The sequence below is a fragment of the Carya illinoinensis genome, chromosome 2 (assembly GCF_018687715.1).
Source record: "Carya illinoinensis cultivar Pawnee chromosome 2, C.illinoinensisPawnee_v1, whole genome shotgun sequence".
NCBI classification, from domain to species: Eukaryota; Viridiplantae; Streptophyta; class Magnoliopsida; order Fagales; family Juglandaceae; genus Carya; species Carya illinoinensis.
This window is the reverse complement of record NC_056753.1, coordinates 10,592,001-10,608,560: the sequence shown is the minus strand read 5'-3', so window position 1 is coordinate 10,608,560 and position 16,560 is coordinate 10,592,001.

Below are 16,560 nucleotides of genomic sequence, written 5' to 3'. Positions count from 1 at the left end.
TTCTCTGAACAGGAAAAAAGTTTTGTAAGAATTCACGCTGCATATCAGACCAACTAGAAATAGAATTAGGCCTCAAAGAATTAAACCAAATCTTCGCTTTATACTTTAAAGAGAAAGGAAATAAACAAAGTCTAATGAATTCATCAGTAACAGCCCTAGTGATAAAAGTAGTGCAAGCCAACTCAAAATCTGTCAAGTGCTGGTAAGGACTCTCAGAATCCATCCCGTGGAACTAAGGTATCACTGACATCATGCAATGCTTAATAGAGAAATTAGATGCATTTTCAGGTAAAACAATGCATAAAGGTGTAGTGGTGCGAGTGGGTTGCAAATAATCCTTAAGAGTGCGTGGTGCAGGTGCAGCCATGTTTTTTAGTTCAATTCCAATTTCCTCACCTGACTCACTAATAGAAAAGACAGAAGAGCTATCTATCTCCAAACTGTGTATACTAATCTCAACACTCGATGTGACTCTAAGCAACCTATTTGAACTGTCCCTCACCCATGACATGAAACATCAGTTTAAAGAGCATAACAAAAATAACGAGTTTAAATTTAAGCTAAAATACTTTCCTCGGCAACGGCGCCAAAAAGTTGACTCACTCAAAAATGAGTAGCACTAAAGCTATCCCAAGTGTAGGAGGATGTCGTGTAATAATTAGGAATAAATTCCTAGATCGTCTCCTCAGCGAAAGTTGCTTAAAAATCAAACTCGTTGAAAAGGGTGAAAAACTTTACAAAGAGAAAATAAAATGATGGTATGTGCAATGGATGGAAAAGGGTACTAGTCATGGACTAGATTCATGTTTTTAGATTTTGATTGTCGGATTGGAATGTAAAGGACTAATAAATTAAACTCAAAAATTAATAAAACTAAATTAAGAATTAAACTAAATTAGGAAGTAATTGACAAAACTTATACTGAAATTGAAAAGCCCCAAAAATCAATGTTCTAGGGTTCATCAATATATTCAAATCACAAATTCTCAAATTAAACCACCGTAATTGTAATCACTATTAAAATGAAAGTTTAACGAAACGATAAAAATAAATAACATGAATTGAATGAATAACAAATAAATTACTTAAACGTCTAAATCAAAATTCTCCAAAATAATTTAGAAACTCAAAACTGAAATGAAATAGCAAGTAGGGAATTAAAAAGATCAAACCAATTGAATGGAGATGAAGATTCGAAGTGGTGGAGGAGGCTGAGCTGCAGTGGCAATTGGACCCCTCAAGGAGTTCTTCAATCTGCTGCAGTGTGAGCAAATGATCTAACGGAAATTGTGTAGCTGCGTGAATGATTGATTGTATGAATCCTCCTCTCCGAATCTGAATGAAAATTAATGGAAAAAATGAATTCTAAGTGTTTCTCTACTCAAAACCGAGTTCTCCCAGCCAAGAGTCAGCCATAAGATGTCAAAAATCATTTATATACTCTGACGGCGGAATAAATCCTGATCTGTAAAATACGATATTCGCTCGAGTGGAGTGTCGAGCGAACATCGAGTGTTCGACTCTGCCTATGTTCGCTCGAGCGGCCTGTCGAGCAAATATCGAGCGTTCGACTCTGCCTGAATTCGTTCGAGCGGCCAAATGCCTCCGCTCTAGCGATCTCTTTTCCCGCAACTCGCTCGAGCCTACTGTCGAGCGGAAATCGAGCGTTTGAATCTGCTTGACTCGCTCAAGCGAATTGTACCATAATCCATATTAATCAACAGTTGATAAAATTAGAGCAGAAATTCATGCTTTTAATCAATTAAAATCACAACTTTGATTTGTTCATTTTTTCATATAAAACCAATGATAAAGTAATGAAAGAATTAATATATATTGGTTCCAAAAGCATTAAAAATACAATAATTCAGCTCAATCAATGAGGGAGATTTGTGATCTATTTTTTCATCTATTTTTACATACTTTTGAGCTTCTGAGCTGTTGTAATGTTTGTGTTGTTAGTAAATACTTTCAATTTTTCTAATTTTTTTCTAGGGAGTTGGGAAATCGAGTTTGTCCAGGAAAGATTGTAGTGGTAGGAATTTGATGATGGGTACTTGTTCCAACTATCATCTGACTTGTAAGTTATGGTTTTCTTATATATTCTTTTTCCTTTTCAAGAAACTTTAAGCAATTCTAGGGGTTTTTTTTAGTGTGGAGGTTGTTTTGGTGAAAAAGTCGTCTTTGAAAAATCAACTTGTTTGGTTGCAAATGAAAAATGATAATTTCACTCTGAATGTTGAAATGCTGAAAGGTACTCTACTTTCTTGGTCTATAAGAGGGTTTTTTTTTTTTTTTTCCCTAAACCTAAGAACTTCTTTTAGTTTGCGGAGGTTATATAGAGGGTGAATTGGGTATTTGGAGATTATTTACATCAATGGCTGGACAAATTATGAATGATTGATTATGAGACTCTGCAAATGGAATATTTGTTTCAGGTAAACACATTGCAAGGGATTTCAGAGAGAGATAGAGCAGAAGAAAATTTGTGTTGGGTCAGCACCATTGACGATGACTTTTGGGCATGAAGGGGAGCTCGGACTAAGTTTTGAGACATAGTCCCCAAATATAAACTTTTGTTATAAGACATGTTCCTCAAGAGTGCAAAAGGTAAAAGACAAAAGAAAGGAAAAAAAATTTTAAATACATGAATATAATAAATGCATTTGATGGATCAACATTAGAATTCTTAAATATTCATGTATTTCTATTTCACATGTCCATATATCCCTTTGATTCATGTATTGTCATTCCCTAAGTTGATGTATTCATATAATATTATGTATCCTCTCATGCTTATAAAAGGGTGTCTTGAGGAGTATTTGTTGTAGGCACACAATAAGGAAGTAGAGAGAAATAAATTTTAGTTAATTAAGAACTAATTTCAAATATTGCGGTCTTTCAATTCTCTTGCTACCTTTTTTTTTTTTTTTTTTAAGTTTTACAACTATTATCAGTACAAGACTCTAGCCAATTGTCATGTTCTTTGACATTAAAAGCTACCTGTGAGATTTCTCTTCTCACTATAAGTCTTTCCACAATTTTATAATGTCATTTTATAATCATCATGTCAGCAATACTATTGATATTATTTTGAATGATGTTATAACATATATTTTATGCAATACTCTTTGAAGTAAATATTATAATGTCAATATAATTCATATGACTTTAAAAAATTTGTAATTTTTGTATATTCTTAATCTCATAATATCTACTTATTCAATTTTTAATATATTTGTTATAAATAATATCAATTCTTACAAAATTAAAATTTGTTGCTCTCGACATTTCTGACAGCAGTTATTTATCTTAAATCTTGGATGTTAAAATTCATCTTGATGCAATGAATCTTGGAAATACTATCCAAGAAAAGAATTAAATGTGCTTCTGCAACAGCAATATCAAGAGCATATACCACATTTCATGTCTTAAATGTGCTTCTGCAACAGTAACATCAAGAGCATAAATTTTAAAAAATATTCTGAACTAATATCTTGTATGTTAGTGACTAAATAGAACAATGAGCTTTTAATGAAAATCCATCAATCTCATCCAACTTAATCTTCTCCATTTCATTAAAAGAATGGAATCTTATTTTATAATCATAAAGGAAATCGTGGATGTGGTAGGAAAAATTATAAAAATAAAGGAGACCGTACTCAAAATTACTCAAAGAAGAACTCAATATACCACCGAAAATGGAACAACACTAAGACAAAAAATAATAAAAATAAAGGCTTACAGAATAAGCCTGCAAAGAACTATGAGGATAAATATTATATTACGGGTGCTACCCACATCATACAATGCAGGGTAGCTCCCTCTCCGCACCCTGCCCCTCATGGGGGCATAGGTGGGATTTTCACATCTGCCCCCCGCCTCGCCTCATGTGTACTTAAAATATAGACTATATTTCACTAGACTTAAAAATTATTTTTAGGTCCAAAATGATTAAAAATATATTTTTATATTCAAATTATAAATTTAAATTTGTAAATATGACTATAATTTAAAAATTATATAGTTTTTAATTTCTTAGTACATATTTTGTATAAATTGTAGTGTAATAGTTTTTAAACTATATAGTTTTTAAATTTGCTAGTGCATATTTTATGTAAGGTTGTGTTTGGCTACTTGAAATTTTCATCTCAAACTCAAAATTTTCATCTCATCATTACAACTTTTCCAAATCCCAATAGTGACGCCCACAAATCCCCACGCACGAACACGGGGAAATCGAGACGTCCGGATGGTGACAACCCGGGTCACCACCCTAACGACGGGTGCCAAGTGTGTGCAAAGGCAACATATGTGCACGAAGAAACACGCAGCGGATAACGAAAGTCATACAACTAAGTACCAGAATTTTTCTTAACGTAATACAAGCTGTTCAAAACATACATAAAATATTACAAAACACTAACATAGCTTTAAACCAAAAACAAAGCATAACATCAGCAACCCGGCGAAGCCGCATCCTCGGGCTCAGCCTCCTCCTCCTCATCCTCAAAACCTGCACCAAAAGCTACGGAACCAAAAATGGTACCGCAAGTAAGTAAAACCCAAACACTACCAGATAAAAAGACATAAAACTCAAACAAAATGCATGAAGCATGCCCAATGCACAAATCCCAAAAAAAACTAATTTTCCACACACGCCAAAAATCTCATTTGGCCCAAAAACACATCTTTTCCAAAAACCACGCCAAAAGTCACATTTGGCCTCTATAACCGTCTCAAACCAAAATCCATTTTTACCCGTATGCACCATGACCTCCCATAGGGGTCATCCTCACACCCTGACTCCAGTGCCACACCGCAGAGTACCACTACGCATGTGACACCTAACGAGCGATGCCCAGTTCCACGCCCCGCGTGTTCGTAGCCAAGCATCCTCTAGCCCTCACCAGCAAAGGGCCACGGAGTTGGTGCGTAGGGCGATGCCCGGTTCGGCGCCCAGCGCATTCATAGCCAAGCAACCCCTAGCCCCCGCTCCCGTCGTCGCCCTGCGACAACCCAGGGGACATCACTCAGTTTATTCCTCTCCCGAGTGACCAGAGGAGCTCCACCGAGATAATACCTCATCCCGGCTTGGGGTCGTGATACACACGCACCCGTAAGTCCACTTACGCCAATAAACAGGCTTTTCACAATTAAATAAAAACACACGTGCATGCACCATGTAAATGCCATATCAATGCACCAAAATAAACAACCAACATATATCAATTAAACAAGCAACTCCGTCCTCCATCCATCCGACCCCCGAACTCCTCGGACTCAGTCCGGAATCAACCAACCAGTAGATAAAATTATTGAATGAGCAATATATTTTTAAATCTGAAAATAGGGTTTGGAAAATACTTACAGCGCTATACGGTAATTTTAGAAAACACTCGGCGTTGCAAACGGCGGAGAAAAAGCAACGTTACAGTGAAAATTCACTGTGGCCGTGGGTTGTGAAATATCCACTTTTGAACGGGGACAAACCAGGGCTTGGGATTGATAGGGAATGGTTTAGGGATGATTGTGAAGCTATTGGAAGTGGTGGGTGGCCGTGGGTGGCGGCGAAAACGCCGGAGAAAGGCCGGATTTCCCAAAAAGGAAAGCTAGCTCGTGGGAGCTGTTCCGGTGGTCGTTGGAGGCCGAAAATAGGTGGGTTAGGACAGCAAGGGACCGGTGATGAAGTGGTGAAGAAATGGTGGCCGGAGGTGGAGCGACGATGGCGGATCGGAGCAAAACCCGTGTAGGCTTTACAGGGGTTTTCCGGCCAAACGGCCGGCCGGATGGGGGTGGGAATTGGTGGGGAGGAGCGCCAGAGGGAGGGGAGTCGAACGGTGGAGGTGGTGAGCCGCACGGTGGCCGGACGGCGGCAGGTCGAGGGTAGGAAGAGCTCCGGCATGAGAGAGGAGGAGAGAGAGAGGGACGGGGCCGACGCGGGAAAGGGGAAGAAAAAAAAAAGAAAAGAAAGAAAAAAGAGAAAAAGAAAGAAAAAGAAAGAAGAAAAAAGAGAAAAAGGAAAAAGAAAAAGGAAAAAAAAAAGAAAAGAGGTGTAGGGAAAGAAGATGAGGTCTAATCCTCATTCCGGGAAAATAACACTAAACCGCCGCAACGAGATTAAAAATCGTAAACACTAAAAGAAATAAAACACAACATCAATTAAATTAAAAAACCAATTTTAAAACGCAATAAATTAAAATAAATAAACTAATATATTAATTACAATAAAAACAACCATTTCAGCGAAAATACAAGCGAAAGCGGGTCATCACATCCTCCCCCCCTTAAAAACAAATTTCGTCCTCGAAATTTGCAAGATCAACCACCAACTTAAAGCAAGCCACATAAAAGCACATAAACCAACTGTGACCAAGATTAAGATACATACCTTCATCCTTCAAACAAGTACAGGTACTGCTCCCTCATGTCCGCTACTCGCTCCCAAGAGAAGTCTTGAGCTAACGGATCTCCCCAAGCCACCTTAACCAATGGTATCGTCTTGGACCTCAACTGTTGCTCCTTCCAATCCATGATCTACGACGGAACAACTTCATTAGTGAGATCCGGTTACAACTGAATACCCGCTGGGTCGACGAAGCGTGGCTCTTGCTATCCAAAGCTCTTCTTCAGGGATGATACATGGAAGACATCATGAATATCCCCAAAATATCATGGCAAAGCAACTCTATAGGCGACGGACTCTACCTTCTCCAGAATCTGAAAAGGGCCGACATACCTCGGATCCAACTTCCTCTTCTTACCAAAACGCTTAACACCTCTCATGGGAGAGACTTTGAGATAAACCCAATCACCAACTTCAAAAGACAACTCTCTCCTCCTGGTATCAGCGTAGCTTTTCTGGCAACTCTGAGCTGCCGCCATTTTATCTCTGATGATCTGGACTTGGCTTTGCATTTCTTGAATTATTTCGGGTCCAATTATCCTACTCTCCCCGACTTCATCCCAACACAAGGGCGACCTGCACTTTCTCCCATAAAGAGCTTCATAGGGAGCCATCTGAATGGTCGCATGGAAGCTGTTATTATATGCAAACTCGATGAGCGGCATATGGTTTTCCCAACTCCCTTGAAAATTCATGACACATGCTCGCAACATGTCTTCAAGGGTTTGAATTGTGCGCTCTGACTGGCCGTCTGTCTGCGGGTGATATGCAGTACTGAACCTCAACTTAGTACCCAAAGCTGCCTGCAAACTCTTCTAGAATTGCGACGTGAACCTCGGGTCTCGATCCGACACTATACTCTTTGGTATGCCGTGTAGCCGCACTATCTCCTTGACATACAAGCGGGTCAACTTCCCCAAAGAGTCGGTGTTATTAACAGGCAGAAAATGAGCACTCTTCGTTAACCGGTCAACAATCATCCAAATAGAATTTTTCCCACTAGGCGTTCTCGGCAAACCCACTACAAAGTCCATCGTGATGTCATCCCATTTCCACTCAGGAATAGGGAGGGGTTGGAGCATACCTGCAGGTCTTTGATGCTCGGCCTTCACTTGACGACATGTGTGGCATTTCTCAACATACAAGGCAATATCCTTCTTCATTCCATCCCACCAGTAATTTTTCTTCAAGTCCCGATACATCTTTGTACTGCCGGGATGAACTGAATAAGGGGCCGCATGAGCTTCTGCCATGATTCATTCTTTAAATTCTGAGTCTTTAGGGACCACTCTGCGATCTCGGAACCGAAGTACCCCATCGTTATCCATGCTATAATGCAACGGCCCTCGAGATTTTCTGACTCTTTTCCTAATGTTCAGCAGCTTCGGATCCTTCCTTTGGAGAGTCTTCAATTCTTCAAAATCAGTTACCCGAATATCAAGAACTGAAGATAAAATCTCTTCTTGCTGCGAACTCTCAATAAGGAGCCTTCTCATCCCACAAAGCAACGAATCCAAATCTGAAGGCTCGGCTTCATCTTCTAAGTGCGACTTTTGGCTCAAAGCATTAGCAACTATATTAGCCTTCCCCGGATGGTACTTGATCTCACACTGATAGTCACTGATTAGTCTAGCCATCGCCTCTGCCTCATATTCAAATTTTTCTAGGAAAACAAATGCTTTAAGCTCTTGTGATCAGTAAATACCTCGCAAGCTTCCCCATACAAGAAGTGCCGCCAGATCTTGAGAGCAAAAACAATCGCAGCCAATTCTAGATCGTGCGCCGGATAATTCTTCTCATGGTCCTTTAGCTGACGAGATGCATAGGCAACAACCCATCCTTCATGCATAAGGACACAACCCAAACCAAACTTAGACGCATCACTGAAGACTACGAAAGGCTTATGCGGTTCTGGGAGCGCTAACACTGGTGCCGTCGTCAACCTGTTCTTTAATTCTTGGAAGCTTCTCTCACATTTATCTAACCAAACAAATTCTGTATTCTTCCGAGTCAAAGCTGTGAGAGGTCCGGATAAGCGAGCAAATCCCTCCACAAATCTTCGATAGTACCCGGCCAGCCCCAAGAAACTCCGGATCTCGGGCACTGTAGTCGGGCGCTGCCATGACAAAATGGCTTCTACCTTACTAGGATCAACAGCCACTCTGTCTCGGGAAATTACATGCCCAAGAAATTTAACTTCTTCCAACCAGAATTCACACTTGCTGAGCTTGGCGTACAGTTGGTGTTCTCTCAATTTCCCAAGTACCAGACGAAGATGATACACATGCTCTTCAATATCTCGGGAATAAATCAGAATATCATCAATAAATACTACCACAAAGGAATCCAGATAAGGTCGAAACACTCGATTCATTAAATCCATGAAAGCAGCAGGGGCATTAGCTAACCCAAACGGCATCACCTTAAATTCATAATGCCCATACCTCGACCTGAAGGCAGTTTTAGGCACATCCTTGTCTCTGATCCTCAGCTGGTAGTATCCCGACCTCAGATCAATTTTAGAGAACACGGCTGCTCCTTGAAGCTGATCAAATAAATCATCTATCAGCGGGAGAGGATATTTATTTTTTATGGTCACCTTATTCAATTCCCGATAATCTATGCACATACGGAGGGTATCTTTCTTTTTAACAAACAAAACTGGTGCACCCCACGGTGAAGTACTAGGCTGAATAAATCCCTTCTCTACCAGCTCTTGCAACTGAGTCTTCAACTCTTTTAATTCAGCCGGTGCCATGCGATAAGGAGCTTTATGCACAGGAGCCGCTCCAGGTTCCAAGTCTATAACAAACTCCATTTCCCGAACAGGGGGTAGTCCGGGCAAGTCGTCCACAAACACATCGGGGAATTCTTCCACAACTGGAATGTCTGTCAAAGACTTCTCCTCGGACGTCGTGGACACCATCTGAACCAAGAATGCATCCGCTCCCCATGCAATCTCCCTTCTTGCTTGAATCGCCGATATAATTATCGACTTTTCTTTTAATTTACTTCCCGCAAATTCCAGACAATCACCATTTGGAAGTCGAAAGCTAATTATCCGACTTCTGCAATTAATACTCGCAGAATAACGGTATAGCCAATCCATTCCGAGGATGATATCAAAACCCAACAGCTTGAATACCACCAAATCAGCATCCAAGAACCTTCCCTCAAAATTTAACGGGCATCCCAAAGCAACCTTGGAACACCACACCATTTCACCATCGGGTAGAGCCACTACCATAGACTTTGGCAACGGTTCCGTAACCAAATTACACACCCGCGCAAACGTGGAAGATACAAATGACTGCGACGCACCGGAATAAAACAAAGTGCAAGCATAAAACTCATACAAACGAACTCTTCCTGAACCAACACATCAACCCATGAAATCCAAAAAAAAAAAACAAAGAAGAAACCAAATACACCAAAAATTAAATCCAACTTAAAATTAAATTAATCCATACCTGTAATTACTCCTGCATCATGGACTGCTGCGCCTCATCATCCACCTCTCCGAGTGTGACAGCATAAACCCGGGCTTGCACTGCTTGTCTCGGGTTGGTTCTTCCACCGTGTCTACCTCCACGGCTTCCTTGAACTCTGACAGGGCAATCCCGAGCAATATGTCCCACTTGGCCGCACCGGTAACACTGGGGTCCACTACTCATCCGACACTCGCCCTCATGAGCTCTATTACATGCTCTACAAATAGGTACCCGTCCTCCCATACGAACACCTGAGGACATTTGAGGTCGAGTTCCGGTCTGCTGAACAAATTTCTGGGGCGAACCTGAGCTGCTTCCTTCACCAGAAAAACTCCGCCTCTTATGCCCTGGAGGGGAGCCCACACTCAGATTATTTTCCCGCTCCACAAGGGTGGCCACATCCACTAATTCCTGAAAAGTGGATATACGATGGCTGACCACCATACGACGTATGTCATGACGTAGACCCTCCTGAAAACGATCAGCTCGCATCTCCTCTGTGGCAATAAGGTGGGGAGCAAATCGCCCAAGTTCTATGAATCTCCGGGCGTACTGTTCCACTGTCGCGCCCCCTTGGACCAGATTTGAGAACTCTCTTGCCTTTTGCTTCCTTACCGCTCCGGGGAAGAAGCGGTCATTAAACTTCTTCTTGAAGCGCTGCCAGGTCACAGCAGCGAAAGACCCCAATTCTGATTTCAGCATCACCCTCTTGATATCCCACCAATCAGACGCAATGCCTTGCAAGAGATAGCTGGCGTAGAGTACCTGTTGCGCCTCGGTGCAACCACATACCTCAAATGTTCTTTCCAGATCTTTGATCCATTTTCCAGCTTGAAGTGGATCCTCTTCTCCAGTGAAGTGTGGAGTCCTATGCGCCAGGAAACGCTCATAGGTGCATCCGGCTTGGACCATGCTACTGGACCCTCCCGGGTACATCCAAGGCCCTCCCTGATGTGGCCAAGGACCTCCTGGTTGTGGCCAAAACCCTCATTGTTGTGTACAAGACCCTCCTTGTTGTGGCCAGGGACCCCCTTGTGGTGGCCAAGGTCCTCCTTGTGGCCAAAGCCCTGCCTGTTGTGGCCTAATATTCTGCTGCATAAACTCTGTCATCTGTCGGATTGCTTCGGCTATGGAGTCATCCCTTGAGGTATTGTCCCGTGGCTCCTGAGTAGATTTCCTTGGTCTCCCCATTTTTTTTCCTGTCACCACAACCTTTGACCCCCTTTCAGAAAACAGAAACAACTAAAACCAACAACAAACAAAAACAGAACCACAGACCAACACCACATCAAAGAAAACAAAAGAACCCAACTTGCAAAAACATAACCAAATAAATAAAATCAAGCAAACAAGCTCAAACAAATAAAACAAATAAAACAATTCAAATAACTTTACTTAACATAAATTTTAAAACACAACTTTAAAAGCATTCTGGTACTACCTACGGGACATGTGGTTTTACCCAGAGCCAAACCGCTCTGATACCACCTGTGACGCCCCCAAATCCCCACGCATGAACACGGGAAAATCGACACGTCCGGATGGTGACAACCCGGGTCACCACCCTAACGACGGGTGCCAAGTGTGTGCAAAGGCAACATATGTGCACGAAGAAACACGCAGCGGATAACGAAAGTCATACAACTAAGTACCAGAATTTTTCTTAACGTAATACAAGCTGTTCAAAATATACATAAAATATTACAAAACACTAACATAGCTTTAAACCAAAAACAAAGCATAACATTAGCAACCCGGCGGAGCCGCATCCTCGGGCTCAGCCTCCTCCTCCTCATCCTCAAAACCTGCACCAAAAGCTACGGAACCAAAAATGGTACCGCAGGTAAGTAAAACCAAAACACTACCAGATAAAAAGACATAGAACTCAAACAAAATGCATGAAGCATGCCCAATGCACAAATCCAAAAAAAAACTAATTTTCCACACACGCCAAAAATCTCATTTGGCCCAAAAACACATCTTTTCCAAAAACCACGCCAAAAGTCATATTTGGCCTCTATAACCGTCTCAAACCAAAATCCATTTTTACCCGTATGCACCATGACCTCCCCTAGGGTCATCCGCACACCCTGACTCTAGTGCCACACCGCAGAGTACCACTACGCATGTGACACCTAACGAGCGATGCCCAGTTCCACGCCCCGCGTGTTCGTAGCCAAGCATCCTCTAGCCCTCACTAGCGAAGGGCCACGGAGTCGGTGCGTAGGGCGATACCCGGTTCAGCGCCCGGCGCGTTCGTAGCCAAGCAACCCCTAGCCCCCGCTCCCGTCGTCGCCCTGCGACAACCTAGGGGACATCACTCAGTTTATTCCGCTCCCGAGTGACCAGAGGAGCTCCACCGAGATAATACCCCATCCCGGCTTGGGGTCGTGATACACACGCACCCGTAAGTCCACTTACACCAATAAACAGGCTTTTCACAATTAAATAAAAACATACGTGCATGCACCATGTAAATGCCATATCAATGCACCAAAATAAACAACCAACATATATCAATTAAACAAGCAACTCCGTCCTCCATCCATCCGACCCCCGAACTCCTCGGACTCAGTACGGAATTAACCAACCAGCAGATAAAATTATTGAATGAGCAATATATTTTTAAATCTGAAAATAGGGTTTGGAAAATACTTACAGCGCTATACGGTAATTTTAGAAAACACTCGGCGTTGCAAACGGCGGAGAAAAAGCAACGTTACAGTGAAAATTCACTGTGGCCGTGGGTTGTGAAATACCCACTTTTGAACGGGGACAAACCAGGGCTTGGGATTGATAGAGAATGGTCTAGGGATGATTGTGAAACTATTGGAAGTGGTGGGTGGCCGTGGGTGGCGGCGAAAATGCCGGAGAGAGGCCGGATTTCCCAAAAAGGAAAGCTAGCTCATGGGAGCTGTTCTGGTGGTCGTTGGAGGCTGAAAATAGGTGGGTTAGGACAGCAAGGGACCGGTGATGAAGTGGTGAAGAAATGGGGGCCGGAGGTGGAGCGACGGCGGCGGATTGGAGCAAAACCCGTGCAGGCTTTAAAGGGATTTTCCGGCCAAACGGCCGGCCGGATGGGGGTGGGAATTGGTGGGGAGGTGCGCCGGAGGGAGGGGAGTCGAACGGTGGCAGTGGTGAGCCGCACGGTGGCCGGACGGCGGCAGGTCGAGGGTAGGAAGAGCTCCGGCGTGAGAGAGGAGGAGAGAGAGAGGGACGGGGCTGACGCGGGAAAGGGGAAGAAAAAAAAAGAAAATAAAGAAAAAAGAGAAAAAGAAAGAAAAAGAAAGAAGAAAAAAGAGAAAAAGGAAAAAGAAAAAGGAAAAAACAAAGAAAAGAGGTGTAGGGAAAGAAGATGAGGTCTAATCCTCATTCCGGGAAAACAACACTAAACCGCCGCAACGAGATTAAAAACCGTAAACACTAAAAGAAATAAAACACAACATCAATTAAATTAAAAAACCAATTTTAAAACACAATAAATTAAAATAAATAAACTAATATATTAATTACAATAAAAACAACCATTTCAGCGAAAATACAAGCGAAAGCGGGTCATCACAGACCAATACATCTAGCATATGGATCATGTAGATATTATATGGTCTTAATAGATGCATCAACTAGGTGGTCACATGTTTGTCTACTTTCTACTTGTAATATTGCATTTGTTAGACTTCTTGCACAAATAATTAGATTACGAACTTAATTTTTTGGTTATCCAATCAAGTCTATCAGATTGGATAATGCTGAAGAATTTATATCTTAAACCTTTGATGATTATTCCATGTTAATAGGAATTCATGTTAAACATTTAGTTGCCCATGTACATACTCCACATGATTTGGCCGAATCGTTTATTAAACGAGTACAATTAATTGTTATACTTTTTGCTTATGAGAACAATATTACATGTTTCTTCTTAGGGATATGCAATCTTAAAGGCTACATCATTAATTCGGATTAGACCAATGCCCCATATACTCCCCATTGCAATTTGCATTTGGTCAACGACCAAATATTTTTCATATTTTTAATTTTGGTTGCGCTGTCTATGTTCCGATTGTACCTCCCAAACGCACTAAGATGGCCCTCAATGAAGACTTAGAATTTATATTGGTTTTGATTCTCCTTCTATTGTTAGATAGCTTGAATCTTTAACTGGTAATATTTTTAATACACGTTTCAAAAATTGTCATTTTGATGAAATAAGTTTTCCACTATTGGGAGAAGAAAATGTGCCTAGAGCACAAAGAGAAATAACATGGAATGCTTCGACATTATCTCATATTGATTCTCATACAAATTAATGTGAATTATAGAGAATTATTCATTTACAAGATATTGTAAATCAATTGTCGGATGCATTTACCAATAATAAGAAAATAATAAAATTTCATATTCTAGTTGCTAATATCCCTACAAAGATTGAAGTCCCTGTAGGACAATCAAGAAATCTAACAACAAATGAATTTAAGACATTCCTAAAGTGTGGAAGACCTATTAGTCCAAAAGATAAGATTCACCGAAAGAGAAAAGTAAAGAAAAATAAATTGGTGTTCCTAAAAAAACCATACCCACAAAATAGGTAACAAAATCAATTGATCCATCCAAACTTTCAATACCAATATCTCCTTAAGAGGACTAGATACTTGAAAATAACGAGATCTTGATAAATTAAGTAAGTATAAGAGAATTGTGGGATAAAAATAAAATTATCGTCAACAATATATTTTCATTGAAAGTTGCCATTGACATTATAAGAAGTAATGATGAAATTGAACAACAAATCATCACATAATGTCAACATAGAAAAAAATATATAATTCATGCATAATTGAATTCACTTGCGAGATGTAAAGTATTTGGACATTTAATCCAAACACCTATAGGTGTTACACCTGTTGGATATAAGTGGGTATTTATACATAAACATAATGAGAAAAATGAAATCGTGAGATTTAAAATACGACTTGTTGCACAAGGTTTCTCGCAGAAACCTAGTATTGGTTATCAAGAAACATATTCTCCTGTAATGAATTCAATTACATTTAGATTTTTTATTAGCTTGGTAGTCATAGAAACTTTGGATATACATTTAATAGATGTGATTACAACATATTTATATGGATCACTAGATAATGATATATACATGAAAATCCCTGAAGGATATAAATTGCCCAAAGCATATAATTCAAAACCTGGTAGTATTTATTCCATCAAGTTATAAAACTTATCATATGGTCTAAAACAATCCGGACGCATGTGGCACAATCATTTTAATAAATATCTATTGAAAAAAGATACGAGAAGAATTCAATTTGTCCATGTGTTTTCATTAAGAAGCCAGAGTCTGGATTTGCAATTATTGCAATATATGTAAATGACCTAAATCTCATTGGGACTCTTAAAGAGCTCATGAAAACTGCAACTTATTTGAAAAATGAATTTGAAATGAAAAATCTTGGAAAAATTAGATTTTGTCTTGGTTTACAAATTAAATATTATTCAAATAGAATTTTATTTCATTAGTCTACATATATAGAAAAAGTCTTGAAATACTTTTATATGGATAAAGATCACCATTTGAGCACTTAAATGGTTATTTGATCACTTGATGTAGAGAAAGATTGTTTTCAACTTTTGAGGGCAAGATGAAGAAATTCTTAATCCTTAAGTACCATATCTTAGTGCAATTGATACTTTAATGTATCTTGCAAATTGTATAAGACCTAATATTGCATTTCCATTCAACTTACTAGCAAGATATAATTCTGCACCAATTCGAAAGCATTGGAATAAAGTCAAACATGTTCTACATTATTTTCGTGGTATGATCAACATGTGATTATTTTATTCAAAAGAATCAAGTACACAATTAATTGGATATGCAGATGCAAGTTATCTATCTGATCCGCATAAAAGATATTCTCAAATAGGATTCCTATTTACATATGGAGTTAGAGGTATTTTATGAAGTTTGTCAAACAAACAATAGTTGCTACTTCTTCCAATCACATTTAAAAGAAAAAAAAAAAAAAAAAGAGAATAAATCACATGTCTATGAGTGATTCTCTCCAACTTTTATTAGCCCTCACTTTTGGCTGAAGAAAACTGAAAAAGAACTTAAAGAACAAAACTTACAAATAACCCACCTAAAACAAAAAATACCAAAACCAATGCAATAAAAATACTCCTCTACCCACACAATCAAATAGAAGGAAACCCACTTTTATCAAGATGTAAAATTCCTCTAAGTAGAGGAGGTAGCTCCTGTACCGACCACCACTTTCCATTCCTCCCTTTTGCCCCCATTCGAGCTAGAAAGTCTCCGGTTTTATTTCCTTCCCTAAATATGTGAGATATATGAATATTAAGTCCTTGCAAACCGTAAATGCATTTGGTTAAGATTAATAATTCAACATATTCAAGAAAGTGGTTTATCCACAATCAAGGGTAGCCCTACAACATTATATGAAGATAATGCAGCATATATTATGCAAATAAGAGGAGGCTACATCAAATGTGATAGGACCAAGAATAATTCACCAAAACTCTTTTATACAAATGAGCTTCAAAAGGGTGGCGACATCGATGTCAAGAAAATACAGTCAATTGATAATTTGACAAAATGTTAGTACACAATATTGGAATACGATAGCT